Raw genomic sequence first — 20,837 nt, forward strand, 5'->3', positions numbered from 1 at the left:
AAGATATGACCGCGGAGCGAGCGGCGCAGAGGAAGCTTTTCTCCCCAGAAATTCGTGCGTGAGAACTTTCAGGAAGTGGTGGAGTAAGGGGTTAATAAGCTAAATTACGTGCATGGGAGCGCATCGTTAATAATTTCATAAGACGGGGGCGGGCTCCCTGGGGTGTCGACGGGACAGCAGGAGGACAGCAGTTCACTGTCCACGGGACCATCACGGACCAGAGACAGTTTTGCCCACGGGGCTTTTGCGCTGTCATGTTCCTTTTTTGGACGGCGCTATTTCTTTTTTTTATGTTCGTTGTTTTTTATTTTTTTGGTAGAGATTCTATAGGTGAGGTACTGTTCTTGTTTAAACTTATGTTCTGGTTCAAGCAGGGTTATCAGCACAGGTTAAATGGTTATGGGTTGGAAGATATAAGGCTTATAGATACCTTAACATGGCATAGTCATGGGGAATGTGGACGTTAATATTGTGTCATGGAATATAAATGGCTGTGGCACACCAGTCAAAAGAAAAAAAGTGCTTAGCTACCTCAAGTCTCATAATGCTGATATTGCATACATCCAGGAGACGCATTTTGCGAATGAAAATGAAGCATTGAAATTAAAAAGGGATTGGGTTGGGAAAGTATTTCATAACTCAAGATCAAGCAAGAGTCGTGGTGTCATGATACTCATTAATAAAAGACTAAACTTTGTATTATTGAAGGAAAGCCGGGATGAAGACGGGCGAGTGTTGGCTCTGCAGGCTCTCATTAATGGAGTTCAGGTTGTTCTGTGCAATATTTACGCCCCAAATAGGGATGAACCTAATTTTATGGATGAGGTTAACAAGATGCTAGGGAACATGAAGGGCCAGATCTTGTTAGGTGGAGACTTTAATAATGTGATGGATGAATATATTGATAGAAGTGCCATTAATGCAACTTCAAGTACTAGAACTGGGACAGCGATAGATGCTTTAAAAGAAGATCTCAGTGTGGTAGATATTTGGAGGCTTGTTCACCCTATGGAAAGAGAATACACCTTTTACTCTCATTCGCATAAGACATATTCCCGAATAGATTATTTTTTGATTTCTAAATCATGTGTCAATTTAGTAGTAAACTGTGACATTGGTGTGATTGCTTTAACAGATCACGCACCAGTAGAATTGCACATAAATCTAAATGTCGAAAAGAACAGAACGGGTAGGTGGAGACTAAACTCAAGCATATTGCAGGACGAAAAATTTGCATCAACCCTAAAAGAGGATATAAGATATTTTTTAGAGGTGAATGTTGGATCTACGGACAGGCTGGCTATTGTATGGGATGCTTTGAAGGCATTTATTCGTGGAAAGTGCATAGGCTATAGTTCTAAGAAAAATAGAGAAGATAAGGAAAAGATAAAAACTTTGGAGGAAAATATAAGTAAATTGGAAAAACAATTAGCAGGAAAATTTGATGATAATAAATTTAAAGAGATTTGCCAGCTTAAATATGATCTTCATAAAATTTATAACAAAAAAGCAGAGTATGCCCTCTTTCGTCTTAAAACTAATTTCTATGAGAATGGTGAAAAGACAGGCAGGCTATTAGCCAGACAACTTAAGCAAATGGACAATCAGAATGTTATTACGGCAGTTAAAAAGGATGATAAATTAGTTACATCTTCTTCAGAGATTAACACAATTTTAAAAATATTTTATCAAGATTTATACACGTCCGATAACAAAGTAAGTATGGATCTGCTGAGTACATACTTTGATAAAATGAAAATACCAAAAATCTCACAAGAGGGTAGGGACAAATTGGAAACTCCACTAACTGAGGTAGAAGTAAAAGAAGCTATCCGTGCAATGAAAGCTGGGAAGTCACCAGGAATAGATGGATTCCCAGCAGAATTTTACCATAAATTTATAGATTTGCTATGTCCTTTTCTAACTGAAGTATTACATGAAGCCTTTGAATTTGGACGACTCCCTGCAAGTTTTAATCAGGCAGTAATATCACTAATTCCAAAAGGCGACAAGGATTTAACTGATCCAGGTAATTACAGACCAATAAGTTTAATCAATGTGGATTGCAAAATTCTATCCAAAGTTTTAGCAACAAGGTTGGAGGTTGTGATACCACAAATTATTCATCAAGATCAAGTAGGGTTTATCAAGAATAGATCTGCTTCTGATAATATGAGGCGATTACTACACCTGCTGTGGCTGAATAGAAATAACACAAATCCTGTATTGGCTATATCTTTAGATGCACAGAAAGCTTTTGATAGGGTGGAGTGGAACTTTCTGTTCACAGCCCTGGAAAAGTTTGGAATAGGTGACAATTTTTGCAGATGGATTAGAACCATGTATTCTGGTCCAGAGGCAGCTGTATTTACAAATGGGGTACTTTCTCCTTTTTTTAGTATTTCCAGATCAACACGTCAAGGATGCAATTTAAGCCCATTGCTATTTATAATATTTTTAGAGCCATTAGCTATTCAAATCAGAGAAAATGCAGAGATTAAAGGTGTATTTGGGGGAGGCAGAGAACACAAATTATTCCTGTATGCAGATGATGTGCTGATATTAAACCAAGACCCAACTAATTCTATCACAAAACTATTAGAGGTGATTAATACATACTCAATGTTTTCGGGGTACAAAATTAATTGGCATAAATCAGAGGCGATGCCAGTTTCCCAGGCTTGCAGTCATAACTTTATATCGGGCTTTAACTTTAAGTGGGTGGACAAGGGAATGAAATATCTTGGAATTGAATTGGACCCCAATATTGAGGATATTATGGCTAACAGTATGGGAAAATTATTAAACAAGATCAATAAAAACTTGGGTAAATGGAGTAAACTAAATTTGACATTGTGGGGAAAAGTGAACACAGTTAAAATGGTTGTGGCACCGCTCATCAACTATTATACAGGAATGCTGCCTATGTGTATCCCGCGACGGATGTTGCAAAGCTACAATAATATGATAAAAGATTTTCTTTGGAAGGGTGGTAAACCCCGTATTAACATAAATCGACTGTCCCAATCTAAGAAAGAAGGGGGACTAGCCCTGCCCAATATAGAGTATTATAGTATCTCTTTTGAAATGGCTAGATTAGGCAAACATTGGGCAGGGAAAAATAATGTAGACTGGATTTTAATAGAACAAGAGCTTGCATCTCCATTCACACCAATTGATATTTTATCACAAAAAGTGAATAATCACGGTAAGACGCAAAACCCTATTTTGAAATTTTCGAAAATGGTGTGGTTGGAGGGGCATAAGAAATATAAACTTGTGCCATATGTACAGAAGTATGCCTCCTTGTGGTATAACCCTAAAATTAAAATTGGTAAGCAGACTGTTTATTGGACACAATGGCTGAGAAGAGGTATCAGAACTGTTAGTGACCTATTTGAAGGGGGTGTTTTCATGTCGTATGAGGATATTAAAAAAAAGTTTTGTTTAGAGGGTAACAGTCATTTCTGGAAGTATTTGCAAATAAGAAACTGTTTAAAAGGAGGAGTTACAATAACATGTGAAAGTAACTCGATAGAGAATTTCATGCTACTACCCCCATTTCTGTGCACAGCTGCGAAATGGTATAATATTTGCCCATGGATTAAAAACAATATAAATAAGAGCCTGAAAAAAGTATGCGAAAGGGATCTAGGGCGTACAATGGATGAAGATACATGGGATTCTATATTGTCGAACAATGGATTATACATTAGGGAAGCCAGGGGAAAATTTATTCAATACAAAATTCTTAACAGATACTATTATACTCCTTCAAGGCTGTATAGAATGGGGATTGGTAGAGATGACTTGTGTTGGAAATGCCAAAAAGCCAAAGGTACTCTGATACATGCCCTCTGGGAATGCCCGCTGGTTTTTCCAGTTTGGAACACTGTACTGAATTATTTGCAGGGGTGGACACTTTGTAACCTACCCAGATCACCTAAATTATGTTTACTAGGAGACAAAGGAGAGGTGCCACAATTAAGTAAACACCAGTTTAGAGTGTTAAGTACCAGGGCCGTGCAGAGAGGTTTAAAGGGGCGGGTGCTCAAAGTTAAAAAGGGGCACATTGAACCAGGCTGAATAACAACAACACACATTCATCAAGAATCTAATATGGGAAGGGCAGGGCTGTGTTGATCTGAGACTGTAGACATTAAAAAGTCCACAGGAGAGATGGTAGCTGATTAAACAAGTGTCATGAGATAATAACAAAATGCAAAGATTGGTGACAGCGCTTGGAACCATAAGGACACAAAAAACTGTGAGAAATAATTTAGGCTCTGCCTGTGAATCACTCTTTGCTTCTCTTCTTCCTTCCATCATTTCATATATCACTCTGCACTTGCTGTCTATGTGAGAACAAGGCACAACTTGCTATTGCAATAAACTATAATCTAATTATCCACACCTAACAACTCCTGCACTTAATCTATAATAAAATGATGACAGAAAAATGTTATAGCCCTGCCTTTAGTAGCCTCACACAGCTCCTGCTGTTTCCTCCTCGTGTCCTTACCAGCCATGTCTGCACAATGTTATATCATGAGTAATATTTTTTTTAAAAATCCATCTAAATAAAACACACACATGCACGCACACACAGTGACATTTTAGACCTTCTTCAGAATACTGTATATACTATGGGCATCACAGTGCTGATCCAGAATCCTTACATTATTATTTATTACTAGAGCTACAATAATAAAGCAATGAGGAGGGGGAAGTAATAAATATGAAATAATGTATTTATGATGATTCCATTTGTTTCACTATCCACTCTGTGCAGGGCAAAGCTTATTACATGTTTAAACTGTAGAGATACAATCATTTTACTGCTGTAAAATCCAACTTTTGTCTTATTTAAAATATAAATCTAATATAATCTGCTTCTTAATGTATGTTCTTTAAAATACAGCGTGTGTTTTTAATATATTATAATTATAATAATGTGGACAATTATGTGGACATGGATATTAGATCGTTTTTAGTGAAATATAATCCCTCCAGAAAGGCAGGAAAAGCCCGGAAACTTACTTTAAAACTAAATATGTTTCTAAATACTTTAAAACTAAATATGTTCCCTAAAACGGGGACAAAGCTACAGACCCATGACAGCCTTACACAGGTAGCCAGCAGCTGTGACCAGCACTACCTGTGCAGTTAATAAAAGGACAGGTAATGTTTGTCGCGCTGTTGCACACACAGCACGCTCGTTTGTTTCAGTTCGTCAGTTGCAACAAGACAGCTTACCAACGTGTACGTAATAAGCTGATACTCCTGGGTGCTACACACTACAGTGTGCGCTGTACACCTACTTACTGGTTGTGTCGCATCAGTCTGTGTCTCTGAGTTAACTTGTGTTTCTCCTACAGCTCCGGACCGCTAAAAATGCGCGTGCTCTTTGTGAGCTCGTTCCCGGCTCGTAACCAGCGCGTTCTGCCGTCGAGGGCGATCATTGGTTAAATGTGATCATGTGACTGATGCAAGCCAGATCCTTTTATTTAGCAAAACTGTGATTAATAGTTAAATATTATTGTTGAGGGGCACAGACAGGACTCCGCACGCACACACACATAAAAAATAAATAAATAAATAAAAAATGGGCACCCATCAGGAAAGGGGCGGGTGCTCAAGCCCCTCTAGCCCCCCCCTCTGCACATCCCTGCCCTCTAGCCCCCCCCCCCCCCCCTCTGCACGTCCCTGTTAAGTACTGCATTGGTAACATGTGCCCGTGTCATTTTGGAACACTGGAAGGACTCTCATATTCCAACGCTTAAAATGTGGAAAGACAGAATGATTGGGAATGTTGCATGCGAAAAGATGCTGGGAAAAATACACCATGTGACGGAAGCTGCGCTGGAACAGTGGGACAATTTTTGCACCTACATGTCTACCTGACTTGGACATTTGAGCTTAATACAACATATGTTAAAACCTCACTTGTTTTGTTTTGTTTCGTTGTGTTTTTTTTTAATTTATTTATTTATTTTAGTTATTTATCTTGTTTGTTTTTGTTTGTTTGCTTCTTGCTTTTGGTTGTTGCATCTCTGTATTTGCTGTCATAAAATGCAAAATCTAATAAATACTTGAATTATAAAAAAAAAATAATTTGTAATTACTACAAACAGTAATAGTTTTCACAGCCTTTTTGTTAAGTGATCCACGAATCAATTTTATGTAACATAAAACATTGTAGTAATGTTTAAAATTAGGTTTTTTGTTACTGTATTTGCATTTGTGAAAATAAAATTTAGCTAAGATAACTAACAAGTTTATTATAAAGTAAACTTCTTTTTTTTGCCTTCAAAAGAAACAAAATACAACATTGTCCCGTTTCACAGTAAAGTCTTTGTAGAGATGTCCAGCAATGAATCTACTGAAGTCTTTCCAAAATGTTCCAGCGCATGAACAGATCCAGAAGAGGTGCTGCACAGTCTCAGGATGGCTTCCACAAAATCCACAGCTCACATTTATGTCCCTTTTGAACTTCGTCATGTAATGATTAGCAGGATAAATCAGTGTTTTAAATGAGACTTCCTTCACTTTATTCGTTACCAGATACTTGTTAGGAATTGTCCATACTCTTTTCCAGTTAATGTCACTGACAAAGGAATTCCAATAAGAGACCACATGTGGGACAGTTAGAGATTCTGTCTGGAACAAAGCACGAATATTCTTATTACTTTTACTGTGGTTTGTTAGACAGATTCTTCCTATGTGTGAATCTAAAGGGTTGGGGAGAGAAACAATGATATGCAAGGTTGAATACCTTTAAAAAGCATTATAATACCCGTAGGTATTGCATCAAATAATATGGCATATTCTTTGGGTGTGGCTGGAAATTTATAGGTGTTTAAGAATTCTGAATAGGACATAAGCTGCTCATTAGGATTAAACAACAACAACAACAACAATCTTTATTTATAGAGCACATTTAAAAGCCTTGGGCATACCAAAGTGCTTTACATAAAACAATAAAAGGTTCAAACATTGATAACGGATAAATAAAAATAAGGAGTTATGTTCATAGATAAAAGCTACCAATAAGAATGACTACAGCACATGGGTAATAGCAAGATAAAAGCTGTACCACCATAATAAAAAACACCAATAGAAAGATAGGAGGGAATTAATACAAGAGGTCAATAGGTCACAGCAACCAAACAAACAAACAAACAAACAAACCAGCAATTAAAAGGTGGAGAAGGCAAGTTTAAAAAGATATGTTTTAAGCTGTGATTTAAAAGAATGAATAGAATCAGATGCCCGGATGCCAATCGGGAGATTGTTCCAAAGCACAGGTGCAACAAGAGCAAACGATCGATCACCTCTAGTCTTAAGTCGAGATCTGGGCTGAGCCAGCAGTAACTGTGACGATGACCTTAAAGCCCTGGCAGGAGCATAAGGGTTTAAAAGGTCCTTAAGGTAGCTGGGTGCAGTGTTGTTAGTAATTTTAAAAGTAAACAACAAAATTTTAAATTGAATACGATATTTGACAGGCAACCAGTGCAGATCGGCAAGGACAGGAGTAATGTGGGCAAACTTGCTGGTTTTGGTTAGAATGCGAGCTGCAGCATTCTGAACTGTCTGTAATCTCTGTAAAAGGGAAGAGTGGAGACCACAATAAAGTGAATTACAATAGTCTAGCCTCGACGTTACAAAGGCGTGGATGAGCTTTTCGAGATCTTTATGCGGGATATAGCGCCTAGCCTTAGAGATAAGACGAAGCTGGTAAAAACTAGATCTGACAACAGCAGACACTTGTTTGTCAAGTGAAAAGGAGCTGTCAAATAAGACACCTAGATTCCTGACAGTATCAGAGAGAGAACAACTAAGACAACCAAAGGCATCCCGGAGTTTGGCACGAAGAGCATTACTACCAAAAATCATAATCTCGGTTTTCTTCTCATTAAGGATAAGAGAATTCGACAACAACCACTTCTTGGCCTCAGACATGCATTCTCGGAGGCTATTCAGAGACAGAGCAAGATCGTCGTTTAGCTCAAAATAGAGCTGGATATCATCTGCATAATAGTGATAAGCAATATGGTATTTCTCAAAGATGGCACTTAAAGGAAGCAAGTATAATGAGAAAAGGGTAGGGCCCAGCACAGATCCCTGGGGGACACCACAGCAAACAGGTACAGCCGAGGAAGAGGATGTAGCCAGATGTACCGTAGAGAGCCGATTGGAGAGATAGGATTTAAACCAATCCAGGGCAGCGCCCTTGATGCCTACAGTGTGCTCAAGTCTCGCTAATAAGATATTATGGTCAACCATGTCAAATGCCGATGATAGATCCAAAAGCACTAAGACTGAGGGGCGTCCGTTGTCAGCCATTAGTAGGAGATCATTGAAAACACGAAGCAATGCTGATTCTGTGCTGTGATGTTGTTTGAAGGCCGATTGAAATTTATCATTTATATTATTCTCATCAAGGTAGGTCTGCAGTTGGAGCAGAACCACCTTCTCAAGTATTTTAGCCAGAAAGGGAAGCTTAGAAATTGGCCTAAAATTGGCAAAATCACTAAGCTCAAGGTTCCTTTTTTTTAGAACAGGTTGGATTATGGCATGCTTGAGAGCTGAAGGTACATAGCCAGAAAGCAAGGAGAAGTTCAATATGGACAATAAACAAGGTCCAATTACACTGAAACAATCCTTAACAATACGGGATGGGAGAGCATCATGTACACAGTTAGTATTGTTCAATTTATCAATTAGACGCTTCAGAGTGGAGAGAGAAACGGGTTCAAATTGATAAAAGGTGGCCGAACAATCAGGAGTAGACATACAATCAGTCACCAGAGGAAGAGTAGATCTAAGGGATAAAACTTTATCTAAAAAATAGTTTGAGAATTTTCCACAAAGACCCGGGGAAGACAGCAGTGGCATAGAGGGACGGGGGTTCACCACAGAGTTAAAAATTTTAAATAGAATTCGTGGATTATCACCATTAGTGGTAATAATTTTAGAGAGAAAAGCCGCTTTAGCCGTTCTGGCAGCAGTTTGGAACTTCGAGCGGCTAATACGTAAAATATCATAAGAAGACTGAAGTCTATCACTCCTCCACTTCCTCTCATCACGCCGACATATACGTCGTAGGGCACGAACAGAATCATTTAACCAGCATTGTGAGAAAGTTCTAGGGCGTTTCATTTTGATGGGTGCAACAATGTTAAGAATCGAGGAACAGGTGGTAAAAAGAGTATTAGTAGAGTTCTCAAGTGTGTGTGGGGAAGAACAATCCAGCATACTAAATGGGGAGTTAACAAAAGACGTAATAAAGTTGACCACAGTATTGGCATTAATAGTGCGCGTAGGATAAAGAGGAGAGTTTAGGTATTGTCCAGTATCACCCAGGTCTACATCGAAGATGACCGGGGAATGATCAGAGAGACCAGTATTCCTGATTTCCTTAATGCAAATGTCCACATTGAATGAAAAAACCAAATCAAGGGTGTGGCCTTGAACATGGGTAGGCTCATTCACCCACTGAATAAGATTAAAAGAATCAGTCAGCACAAGAAAATCTTTAGCCAATTGGTCATTCATACAGCAAACATGAATGTTAAAATCTCCAGAAACAATAACAGCATCATATTTAAAAAGAACGGATCCCAAAAAATCAGCAAATTCAGAGATAAACATCTTATGATATTTAGGCGGACGATAGACCACGACACACAAAGTGGTCCGAGAGCCCGTCAGTTCCAATAGCTGAACTTCAAAACTGGAATAGGTTGGAGAGGATAGCAGCCGTGCATCATGTTTATTATTGAAAACCGAGGCTAAGCCACCACCTCTACCAGTTAGCCTAGGTGAGCTAAAGAAGGCACAGTCAGGAGGTAGAAGCTCAGAGAAGGGGATGAACTCACCCGGAGAAGTCCAGGTCTCCGTTAGAAATAGGACATCCAGTCCCGAGGTGAGAAAAAAGTCATTTAGGAGGAAGGCCTTATTTGAAAGAGACCTGACATTAAATAAGGCCATCCGAATCCGGGGGGCCAGGACCTTTGTAGTAGCCCGTCGCAAGGAGCAAAGGTTGTTATGTTGAACACCGCGGCCAGGCGGTGTTATCCAAAATCGGGCAGAGTGGTAAGCCACTGGGCGAGCAGGGTAGGTTTGAAGGCTGACGGAGCAAATCCAACGGTGGGTTAGCAGTCTAGCCGCAGAGTGGCTGCTGAGATAGTGGAAGAAACAGGATAGCTCACGGCTTGTAGAAGGGAAGTCCATAGCCATGGCTCTGATATAAGCCTTAACGCGGACACGGACGCCGCTCCTCCTACCCCGTTTCCTGAAGCGTTTCCTACGGAGCATGGGAAGAGGAGGATAGGTCACATAGGTAGGGGAGACAGGCATCAGGGGGATAGCGGCACCGGCGGTCCCAAGGCAGTCAGGTCGTTGAGAACAGGAAAACCGAAGATTCAGGAGCGTGTCTCTGTCATAAGTTATTAGTGTACAATCACCTAGAGAACATAAAACCAAAGATAAAACAACGAGAAGTACAACGCCGAGGCGAAGACGTGGTCGGAGACGGTCAGCCATGCACACCGGCGCCATCTTGCTTAAACAGCTGATTCACTAAAACAATCTGTTTCTCAACCCACCTAGAAAAAAATAATGATTTATTTTTATGCACTATGTTCCTATTATTCCAAATTGAATACGTATGGGGTGTAAAGTTGTGTTTATATATAAGGGACCAAGCTAATAGAACTTGTTTGTGAAACATCGAGAGCTTTTCTGGAAGCTTATCTATATTACAATCACAACCTAAGACAAAACTTAGACCCCCAAACTTAGAGAAAATGTAGTGAGGAATAAAATTCCAGATGGAGACCTGATTTTTAGGGATATGTTTCGCCCAATTAATCTTAAATGTATTGTTTAGAGTAGTAAAATCCAAAACATTGAGACCACCGTGTTCATAGTCATTCATCAATACACTTTTTCTGATGTAATGTGTCCCGTTTTTCCAGAGGAAGTGGTGTTCTGGGAATCCATCCTACCTGACAAATCATCCTACCCGTTGTTTCTGCGCATGCGTACAACACGAAATTGAGAGGCGAACCATCCTACCTTTGTGAATAACAGCTAGAAAAATTCTCTGATGGGTAAAATTAAGTGCCAAACCATGCTACCTTTGTGAATGTTACCTACAAGCATACTTTATCGGGTAAAATGAAGTGGCAAACCATCCTGGCTTCATGAATATGGGCTACAATCATACTCTGAAGGGTAACGTTGAGAGGCACTCCATCATACCTACTTAAATTCGTGCTGGAATTGCTCTGTGACAGTAGAAATGTGCATAAACTACTGTAACGATGGTTAAGTGTTATTGCACATGTTGGTTATCTTTGCACACTGTTGTTGTTCTTTTAAGATTCATGTTTGGTTGTGCTGCAGGAAGTAGGGAGGGTGGTGTGGAGGAAGGGGAGGGGGGACCTGGGTTCTGTGTTGTGTGGGTGCCAGGCTGAAGAGAGGTGTAGCACGAGGGCGCTCTCCCCTGAGTTAGCAACCCGCTTGCTTATGTGCCGAATAAACGGACGAACTGAGACCCAACCGTCTGGTTCTTGTGAACGTTACATTGGTGTCAGAAGTGAAGAAAGAAAAAAGAACCCCAGAACGCCCGACACCCTGTTGCTGGCGACGCTTGCCGTTACGAGACGAGGATGTTGCCGGGCAGGATTAAGAAGGAGACGGAGGAGAGGGAGGTTCGTCCGCGCTCGCCCGCCCATGGAGTGAGGGAAACGGCGCTGCGGCTGTCTGCCGAGGCTGGATTTTCTCCAGGTTTGACTAGGCTCGGGAACTGTTCGCACAGCGGCCGCGATTCCGGCGGGAAGGAGTCGACCTCGCTTGGCGCGCCGTCACGTGATGTAAACAAACATGGCGGCGCCCAGCAAGCTGCAGCGCATATAAAAACGCCTAAGTTCAGCGGCAAGACGCCATGGGAAGTGTTTATCGCACAGTTCGAGCTGTTAGCTGTTGCAGCTGGCTGGTCTGAGGAACATAAAGCTCTCCAGTTGGCTTTGTGCCTGTGTGAGGATGCAGCTGCATGCCTGCTGCTGCTAACCGAGGAGCAGAGGGGAGATTATAATGCTCTGGTCGGAGCACTTCAGAGGCGCTTCGGGCAGTATAACCAACCAGTGCTGCTGAGGTCAGAGTTCCACAACAGACGCAGATTGCCAGGTGAGCCCCTCCGCATTTTGGCCCATGAAGTCGAGTGCCTTTGCCGGAGGGCGTATGACAGCATGCCACCATCAGTGCAGGCGGAGTTAGCTCGGGACCAGTTCCTGCAGGCCCTGAGCCCTAAAGAGCTCCGCATGCAAACTCAGCTTGCTCGGCCGGCCACACTCAGTGCAGCCCTGGAGCTAGCGTTGGAGAGGGAGATGCTTGCGGGATCCTCTGGGGGCGCTGATGACGCACACGTGGTGAGGGCTGTGTCAGCACCTGTGGAACAGACGGAGACGCCAGCGGGCCTGTGCAGTTTGGTGCAGGCGGCTTCGCTGCAGTCGCCTTCCCCTCGGGCTGGCCCACACCGCCGACCGCAGAGCTGCTGGGGATGTGGACAAGTCGGACACCTCATCAGGCAGTGCCCCAAGCTTGCAGCGGTTCAGGGAAACGCCCATGGGCCCGTGTAGGCGGGAGTACACGGGCCTGGGAGAACGACATCCCCACTCCACCGCCACCCCCACCTGGTGCGGCCATCGCTGTGGGCTGGACCCAGGTTGGCGGCTTTTGCCATGTTCCAGTGACGATTGCGGGGGTGTCCTGTACGGCCCTGCTGGACACGGGGTCCAATGCAACGCTGGTCCGACCCGATGTTGTCCCACCCGGAGCTGCTGTGCAACCGACTAATGTGCAACTTAAGACTGTGACCGGTGATCTGGCCCCAATGAGAGGGAGGGGAGTGTTCCAGTTCAAGGTGGGGGACCTCGGTGTGTCTTATGCTGCCTGGGTGGCTGACGTGCAGGACGCCTGCATCCTTGGGCTGGATTTTTTACGAGCCATTGGTGGTGTACTGGACTTAGGCAAAGGCTTCCTCGCACTCCCTGATGGGAAGAAGGTGCCGCTTATTCCCCCCCCGGTCTGCACAGCATCTGCCGCGGCGTCCACCTCCACCGCAGAGACCCCTGCAGACCCGCCAGCAGAACAGCGAGCGGAGGAGGAGGAGAGGCTCTCAGCAGTGAGGAGTATCTGGTCAAAGAACTGTGAGGGGCTGACTCCACAGCAGCAAGAGAGTCTATGGCAGGTACTAAAAGAGTTTAGTGACATTTTTGCCCTGAAAGAAAGTGATGTTGGCTTGACACACTTGGTAGAGCACGTCATTGAGACCGGGGATGCCCAGCCTATTAAAGTGCGCCCCCGCCGCCTGCCCCTGGCTCATCAGGAGGCTGCAGACAGAGAGTTGTGTGAAATGATGAAGGCGGGCATCATAGAGCCATCTGATAGCCCGTGGGCCTCCGCGGTGGTGATGGTGCCTAAGAAAAAAAGTCCTAGGATGCGTTTCTGTGTGGACTACAGACCACTCAACAAAGTGACGAAGAAGGACTCTTACCCCCTTCCCAGGATTGATGAGTCTCTCGACTTAGTAGCCGGGTCCTCCTGGTTCTCCACCCTGGACCTGCGGAGTGGCTACTGGCAGGTGCCACTGTCCCCGGAATCCAGACCGAAGACAGCCTTCTGCACTAACAGGGGACTATGGCAGTTCAAAGTCCTGAGCTTTGGTCTTTGCAACGCTCCTGCGACCTTCGAGAGGCTTATGGACAGTGTGCTGGCTGGCGTCCCACGGCAACGGTGTCTGGTTTACCTGGATGATCTTCTAGTGCACGGGAGCTCCTTTGATGCTGCCCTGGATGCCCTGAGACAAGTGTTGGAGAGGGTGGCGGCTGCAGGCCTGAAGCTGCATCCCGACAAGTGCCACTTCATGAGGAGGGAGGTGGAGTTTCTGGGCCACAAGCTGGGTCGTGAGGGCATCAGCACTTTGGAGGAAAAAATTCACACCATTACCGAGTGGCCCACACCAGCAGACCAGAAACAGCTCAAAAGCTTCCTAGGACTGGCGTCTTATTACAGGAGGTTTGTGAAGGGCTTTTCCTCCATAGCCGCACCACTCTTCCACCTGCTGCAGAAGGACCGTGACTTCATCTGGACCCAGGACTGTCAGCAGGCGTTCAACACCCTCCGCAAATCGCTGACAGAGTCCCCAGTCCTCGCCCCCCCTGACCCCACCCTGCCTTTTGTCCTGGACACTGACGCAAGTAATGTGGGGCTGGGAGCTGTGTTGTCGCAGGTTGGGCCGGAAGGTGAGAAGGTGGTGGCGTACTTCAGTCGGGTCCTGAACAGGAGTGAGCGGCGCTACTGTGTCACACGACGAGAGCTGCTGGCTGTGGTGGCAGGGGTGAGACACTTTAAGTACTACCTGTGCGGCACAGCATTTGTTATCAGAACTGATCATGCTGCCCTTCAGTGGCTGATGTCTTTCAGGGAGCCAGAGGGGCAGGTGGCTCGCTGGCTGGAGGAGCTCCAAGCCTTCAATTTCACTGTGGAGCACAGAGCAGGGACGCACCATTCTAACGCAGACGCCCTCTCTCGCCGCCCATGTGCTGCAGCTGGCTGCCGTTACTGTGAGAAGCGAGAGGAAATAGAGCGGGAACTCACGACAATAGACGGAGCAGCACAGCTCGCCTGCAGGGCTCTTCTGGTGGTGGATGCAGTGGAGTGGAGGGCACGGCAGGAACAAGACACAGACCTGCTGCCGGTCCTGCAGTGGCTGGAGAAGGGGGAGCAACCCCTTTGGGATGAGGTCACTGGGTTTTCCATCTGTACCAGGGGGCTATGGGCCAAGTTTGCAGCTCTCAGGCTGAAGGAGGGGGTGTTGGAGCGTGCCTGGAAGGATCCTGCCACGGGGGAGGAGAGGTGGCAGGTTGTGGTGCCAAGGTCGCTGAGGTCAGCGGTGCTGGAAGCCTGCCATGGGAGCACTGGCTCCGGCCACTTTGGGGTCTCTAAGACTCTCCGCCGCCTCCGCCAGGGCTATTACTGGGGTCAACAGCGGAGGGATGTGGAGGACTTTTGCCGCAGCTGTGATGCATGTTCCTCACACAAAGGGCCACAGGACCAGTCCCGGGCTCAGCTTCAGCAGCAACCAGCAGGGGCTCCAATGGAGCGAGTAGCTGTGGACGTCATGGGCCCATTTCCTCGCACAGACAGAGGAAACCGCTATGTTCTTGTGGCCATGGACTATTTTACCAAGTGGCCGGAAGCATACGCCATCCCAGATCAGGAGGCTGAGACTGTCGCTGATGTATTAGTGGAGGGGATGTTCAGCCGCTTTGGAACAGCAGAGACCCTCCACAGTGACCAGGGGCGTAACTTTGAGTCCAAGGTATTTGCTGCCATGTGTGACCGCCTTGGGATTAAGAAGACCCGCACCACCCCACTTCACCCCCAAAGCGATGGACTGGTGGAAAGGTTTAACAGGACGCTGGCCCAGCAGCTAGCCATCCTTACCTCAGAACACCAACGGGACTGGGACTACCATCTTCCCCTTATCCTCATGGCCTACAGGTCGGCAGTGCAAGACTCCACCCAATGTACGCCTGCCCTGCTCATGTTAGGGAGAGAGCTGAGAACTCCTGCAGAGTTGGCTTTTGGGAAGCCCCCGGACGCGCCAGAAGCACCACCAGGCCGGGACTACGCAAGGAAGCTGCAGGACCGGCTGGATTCTGCACATTCCTACGCCCGGGAGCAGCTGGCGAAGGCAGGCCTGCGCCAAAAGAGGAATTATGACATCACCACTAAGGGGAGGCACTTCCGTGCTGGGGAGCTGGTGTGGGTCTACAGCCCAAAGAGAAAGAAGGGACGGTGTCCTAAACTGGATAGCAGCTGGGTGGGGCCTTGCAGCGTCCTAGAGCGAGTGGGGGAGGTTGTTTACAGGGTGCAGTTGCCTCCTAGGGGGAGGATAGTAGCGCTGCACAGAGACCAGATGGCCCCCTACAGAGGGCAGTCCCTCCCCTCCTTTCCAGAGGGACGTGTACAGAGCGTCCGTGACCCTGCTCAGAGGGGCCCCCGACCGGGGCTGCGTTCCCCTCCCTCGGACTCTTCACCCCAAAGCCCCGACGCTCCGCGCCCACCTCAGGGGCTCAGGAGGTCAAGGAGGGAACGTAGGCTACCACCCCGCCTCAGAGACTGTGTCGTTCCCTCGGGGACGAGGAACTTATTGCTGGGGGGGGCAGTGTAACGATGGTTAAGTGTTATTGCACATGTTGGTTATCTTTGCACACTGTTGTTGTTCTTTTAAGATTCATGTTTGGTTGTGCTGCAGGAAGTAGGGAGGGTGGTGTGGAGGAAGGGGAGGGGGGACCTGGGTTCTGTGTTGTGTGGGTGCCAGGCTGAAGAGAGGTGTAGCACGAGGGCGCTCTCCCCTGAGTTAGCAACCCGCTTGCTTATGTGCCGAATAAACGGACGAACTGAGACCCAACCGTCTGGTTCTTGTGAACGTTACACTACTTACGGTAGGACGTTTTGCCAAAGTAGGATGGTTTGTCATCCTTGAGGCCACTGCTGTTGTGATTTGGCGCTGTATAAATAAAATTGAATTGAAAATTGAATTGAATAGTGAGAACAGCCAGCGGGGAGAAAGATTGTTTTCAGTCGTGGATCTCACAGATCTGGAGGTGTGGCGATTTGTTTTAATAAGTTCCCAGGCGAGATCATAACTTACAAAGCTGATAGAGAGGGCCATTGGTTGACTGTAGTTTTGAAGTGCAAAGGTATATTTCTAATTGTCATGAATCTTTACGGCCATAATAATGAGGGTCAAAATAAAAGTCTATTGGAAAATCTAACAAAAGTTATTTCAGAGTTTAAAGTTATGTACCCCACAGATTACATCCTAGTAGGAGGAGACTGGAACATGACACCAGATGAGTGGATGGACAGATGGCCTCCTCGCTTAGGAAGGAGGCAACAGAATAACATTATTGAGAACGTCTCTAGTGATAATAATTTTACAGACATTTGGAGAAGTTTGAATCCTGGAGTTAAGAGTTATTCATGGTTTAAACCTAATGGAGGAAGCAGGTCAAGAATTGATTATTGGTTAGTGAGCGATTAAATTTTGAGGTGTACTTCACAATCTAAAATCTCCAAAGCACCAACAAGGATGAGACGTAGTAGCAGGGGATATTGGAAATTTAATGCCAGCCTTTTAAATAAGGACGAGTATTGTGATAAAATTAGACATACAATTACAGATATAAAAAATGATGACTCAGTAGTGGGTAATATACAGAAATGGGAATTTGTTAAATTCAAAATCAGAGAATTCACTATAAAATTCTGCAAAGAACTGAACAGGGAAAACGGGAATATGAAAGTAATTTACTTCGTGAAATAACTCAGTGCTGTAGTACAGAAAAACTAAACATGTAAGAGAAGAATAAATTGATGGAGTTACAAACTAAATTAGACTATCTTTATGGTAAATGGCCTGTATTTATATAGCGCTTTACTAGTCCCTAAGGACCCCAAAGCGCTTTACATATCCAGTCATCCACACATTCACACACTGGTGATGGCAGCTACATTGTAGCCACAGCCACCCTGGGGCGCACTGACAGAGGCGAGGCTGCTGGACACTGGCGCCACCGGGCCCTCTGACCACCACCAGTAGGCAACGGGTGAAGTGTCTTGCCCAAGGACACAACGACTGAGACTGTCCAAGCTGGGGCTCGAACCGGCAACCTTCCGATTACAAGACGAACTCCCAACTCTTGAGCCACGATCGCCTTACCTAGAGAAAGCCCAGGGTGCCTTTATAAGATCAGAGCCAAATGGATTGAGGCAGGTGAAAAGAACTCATCATATTTTAGTAAGCTGGAAAAGTGTAGACAGCAGAGAAATCTAATCTCAAGCTTGTTGATAAATGGGACTGAATGTAAAGATTTCAGAGAGATTGAAAAGGAAGTCTTCACTTTTTATTCCAAATTGTACTCCTGAGAATATTCAGCAGCTGATTCTGATAGTTTCTTTGATAAGATTCATGATCTCATCCCATGTATTGACAAGCCGTTCAAAGATCTGTGTGATTCAGAGCTTAAAATTGAGGAACTGGATTTGGTGGTCATGAAAATGGCATTAAACAAGTCCCCAGGGACAGATGGACTCACTACTAATTCTTATCATTTCTTCTGGAAGGACCTAAGAACTTTATTGTTTGATGCATTAAAGGAATCGATAGAGAAGAAAGAACTGATGCCGAGCATGAAACAAGGGTTGATAACCCTGATCCCTAAATCGGGCAAGGATAAAAGAATTTTAGACAATTTAAGACCCATCACTGTACTAAACACTGACTATAAGATCCTGTCTGCAGCTGGAGCCGAGAGGCTAAAGAAAGGCATCTCAAACATTATCAGTGAAACACAATCAGGTTTTTTGAAAGGAAGACTAATTCATAACAATATTAGGCTGGTTTTGGACCTCCTTGAGTACAGTGAATTAATCCAAGAGAGAGGATACATCCTGTTCTTGGATTTTTACAAAGCATTTGACTCAGTTGAACATCCGTTCATATTAAAAACTCTGCAGTCTTTTGGTTTTGAAGAGGAATTTATAATGTTATAGAGATGCTATATAATGACATCAACAGCTCTGTTTTGCTAGAACATGGTACATGTTCAAGGTTTGAGGTTAATAGAGGGATAAGGCAGGGATGTAGCAGCTCACCACTTCTGTTCATCATGGTTGCTGAGCTGTTGTCTATTTTGATTAAAAACAGTCACATTGAGGGGTTAACTGTGATGGGTGAACAGATAATAATCAGTCAGCTGGCAGATGATACCACCCTGTTTCTAAGAAATGAGGACCAGATTCCTTCAGCCTTACAGGCGATCAACCACTTCTCCAAAGCTTCTGGCCTACAGCTGAATATTAATAAATGTGAGATACTAGCTCTGCATGAGTGTCCCCTGCAAGCAATAAATAATATACAGATAAAAAAAGAGGTTAAGTATCTGGGCATTGTAATTTGCAAGGATAAGACATCAACAGAAAATAAGAATATCTGTGCCAATACAGAAAAGTGTAAGTCGATTTTAAACAGGTGGCTGCAGAGGGACATAAGTCTGTTTGGGAGAATCTTGCTAACCAACATGGACAGTCTGTCCAGACTCATCTATCCAGCCTTTTCTCTGCCCACATCTCCAAAACTAATTCAATCTATAAATAATCTTAATTTTAGGTTCATATGGAGGAACAAATGTCATTATATAAAGAAAAATGATATGATTAAGAATTATGAAGAGGGTGGGGCTAATGCCATTGACTTTGATGTTATGAATGGTGTACTAAAATTGAAATGGTTAAGATCTTTCATTAGGAACAAAAATTCCTTTTGGAACATTATTCCCAGTGTGATTTTTGGCAAAATGGGTGGAATAGACTTTTTGTTACGTTGTGACCTTGATTGCAGTTCGTTACCTGTTAAACTCTCAGCTTTCCATCAGCAGGTCCTTCTCGACTGGACATTAATCTATAAACATAACTTTACTCCTCACAACACCCCTATATGGAACAACAGGTATATCCGTTTGTGTAGGAAATCTGTGTACGTGGATGAATTCCTTTAATTTTAAATATGTTTATATTGTCTATTCTGTGCCACCGGGCACGGTGGTTAGCACTGTTGCCTCACAGCAAGAAGGTCCTGAGTTCAATTCCACCATCAGGCCGGGATCTTTCTGTGTGGAGTTTGCATGTTCTCCCCGTGTTTGCGTGGGTTCCCTCCGGGTACTCCGGCTTCCTCCCACCGTCCAAAGACATGCAGCTTGTGGGGATAGGTTAATTGGTTAATCCAAATTGTCACTAGGTGTGAATGTGAGTGCGAATGGTTGTCTGTCCCTGTGTGTTGGCCCTGCGACAGACTGGCGACCTGTCCAGGGTGTACCCCGCCTCTCGCCCTATGACAGCTGGGATAGGCTCCAGCGCCCCCCGCGACCCTGAAAAGGATAAGCGGAAGCGAATGCATGGATGTCTATTCTGTAAAATAGTGAGATGTCTATTCTTATTAATGTAGAGAATTCACCTGCTTGCTGCTACTACTGCACATTCACCCAATGTATATACTATACCTTGAACCTTGAATGAAGATCTAAAGGGATTTGGGCTGTAGCTCATTTTATGGATGAGAATGGGAACATGAGACGTTTTGTGAGAAATTTGATGTAAGATGTACTGCTAAGAGATATAAATCCCTGATGAAAGCCATCCCAGTCCCTTTGAGATCAAAGATAAAAGAAGATATTGTGCACTCTAAAATTTCTCCTTGACTGAGGCAGCTCTGCATAGCTGGAGTTGAATTTGGTGACAGCAGGTTTACAAACAAGGTGATCAGGAATATTTTGATAAATGAAGTTTGCCCTAATCCAGTTAAAAGAAATTATATTCATAAAGAATTTGAGACCATGGAGGTTAAGGCGATAAGAAAAAAGTATATCTCACTTCCTCTTTCCCCTAAAGTTAAAGAGATTCACTTTAAAATCATTAATGAGGTTTATCCAACCAATGAATTCTTAAGACGGAAATTTAACTTAGACGTGAACACCTGCGCATTTTGTGAAGATGATGTTGAAAGTCTGGATCACTTGTTTTTCTACTGTGAATCAGTGCACTTCTGGACTGACATGTGGAGCTGGCTACAGTCCAGGAGAATTCAGTTACCACATTTGACGGTGACGGTAATAAAATCTGGAATACTTGCTGAGAATGCAGATTTTGACTTGATGATTAGGACGGTTTTGTTACTGGGAAAAAAAATTATTCACAAATGC

The sequence above is a fragment of the Rhamphochromis longiceps genome, linkage group LG18 (genome assembly GCF_057381845.1).
Source record: "Rhamphochromis longiceps isolate RC_006_pf linkage group LG18, R_longiceps_female_GT1.1, whole genome shotgun sequence".
Classification (NCBI taxonomy): domain Eukaryota; kingdom Metazoa; phylum Chordata; class Actinopteri; order Cichliformes; family Cichlidae; genus Rhamphochromis; species Rhamphochromis longiceps.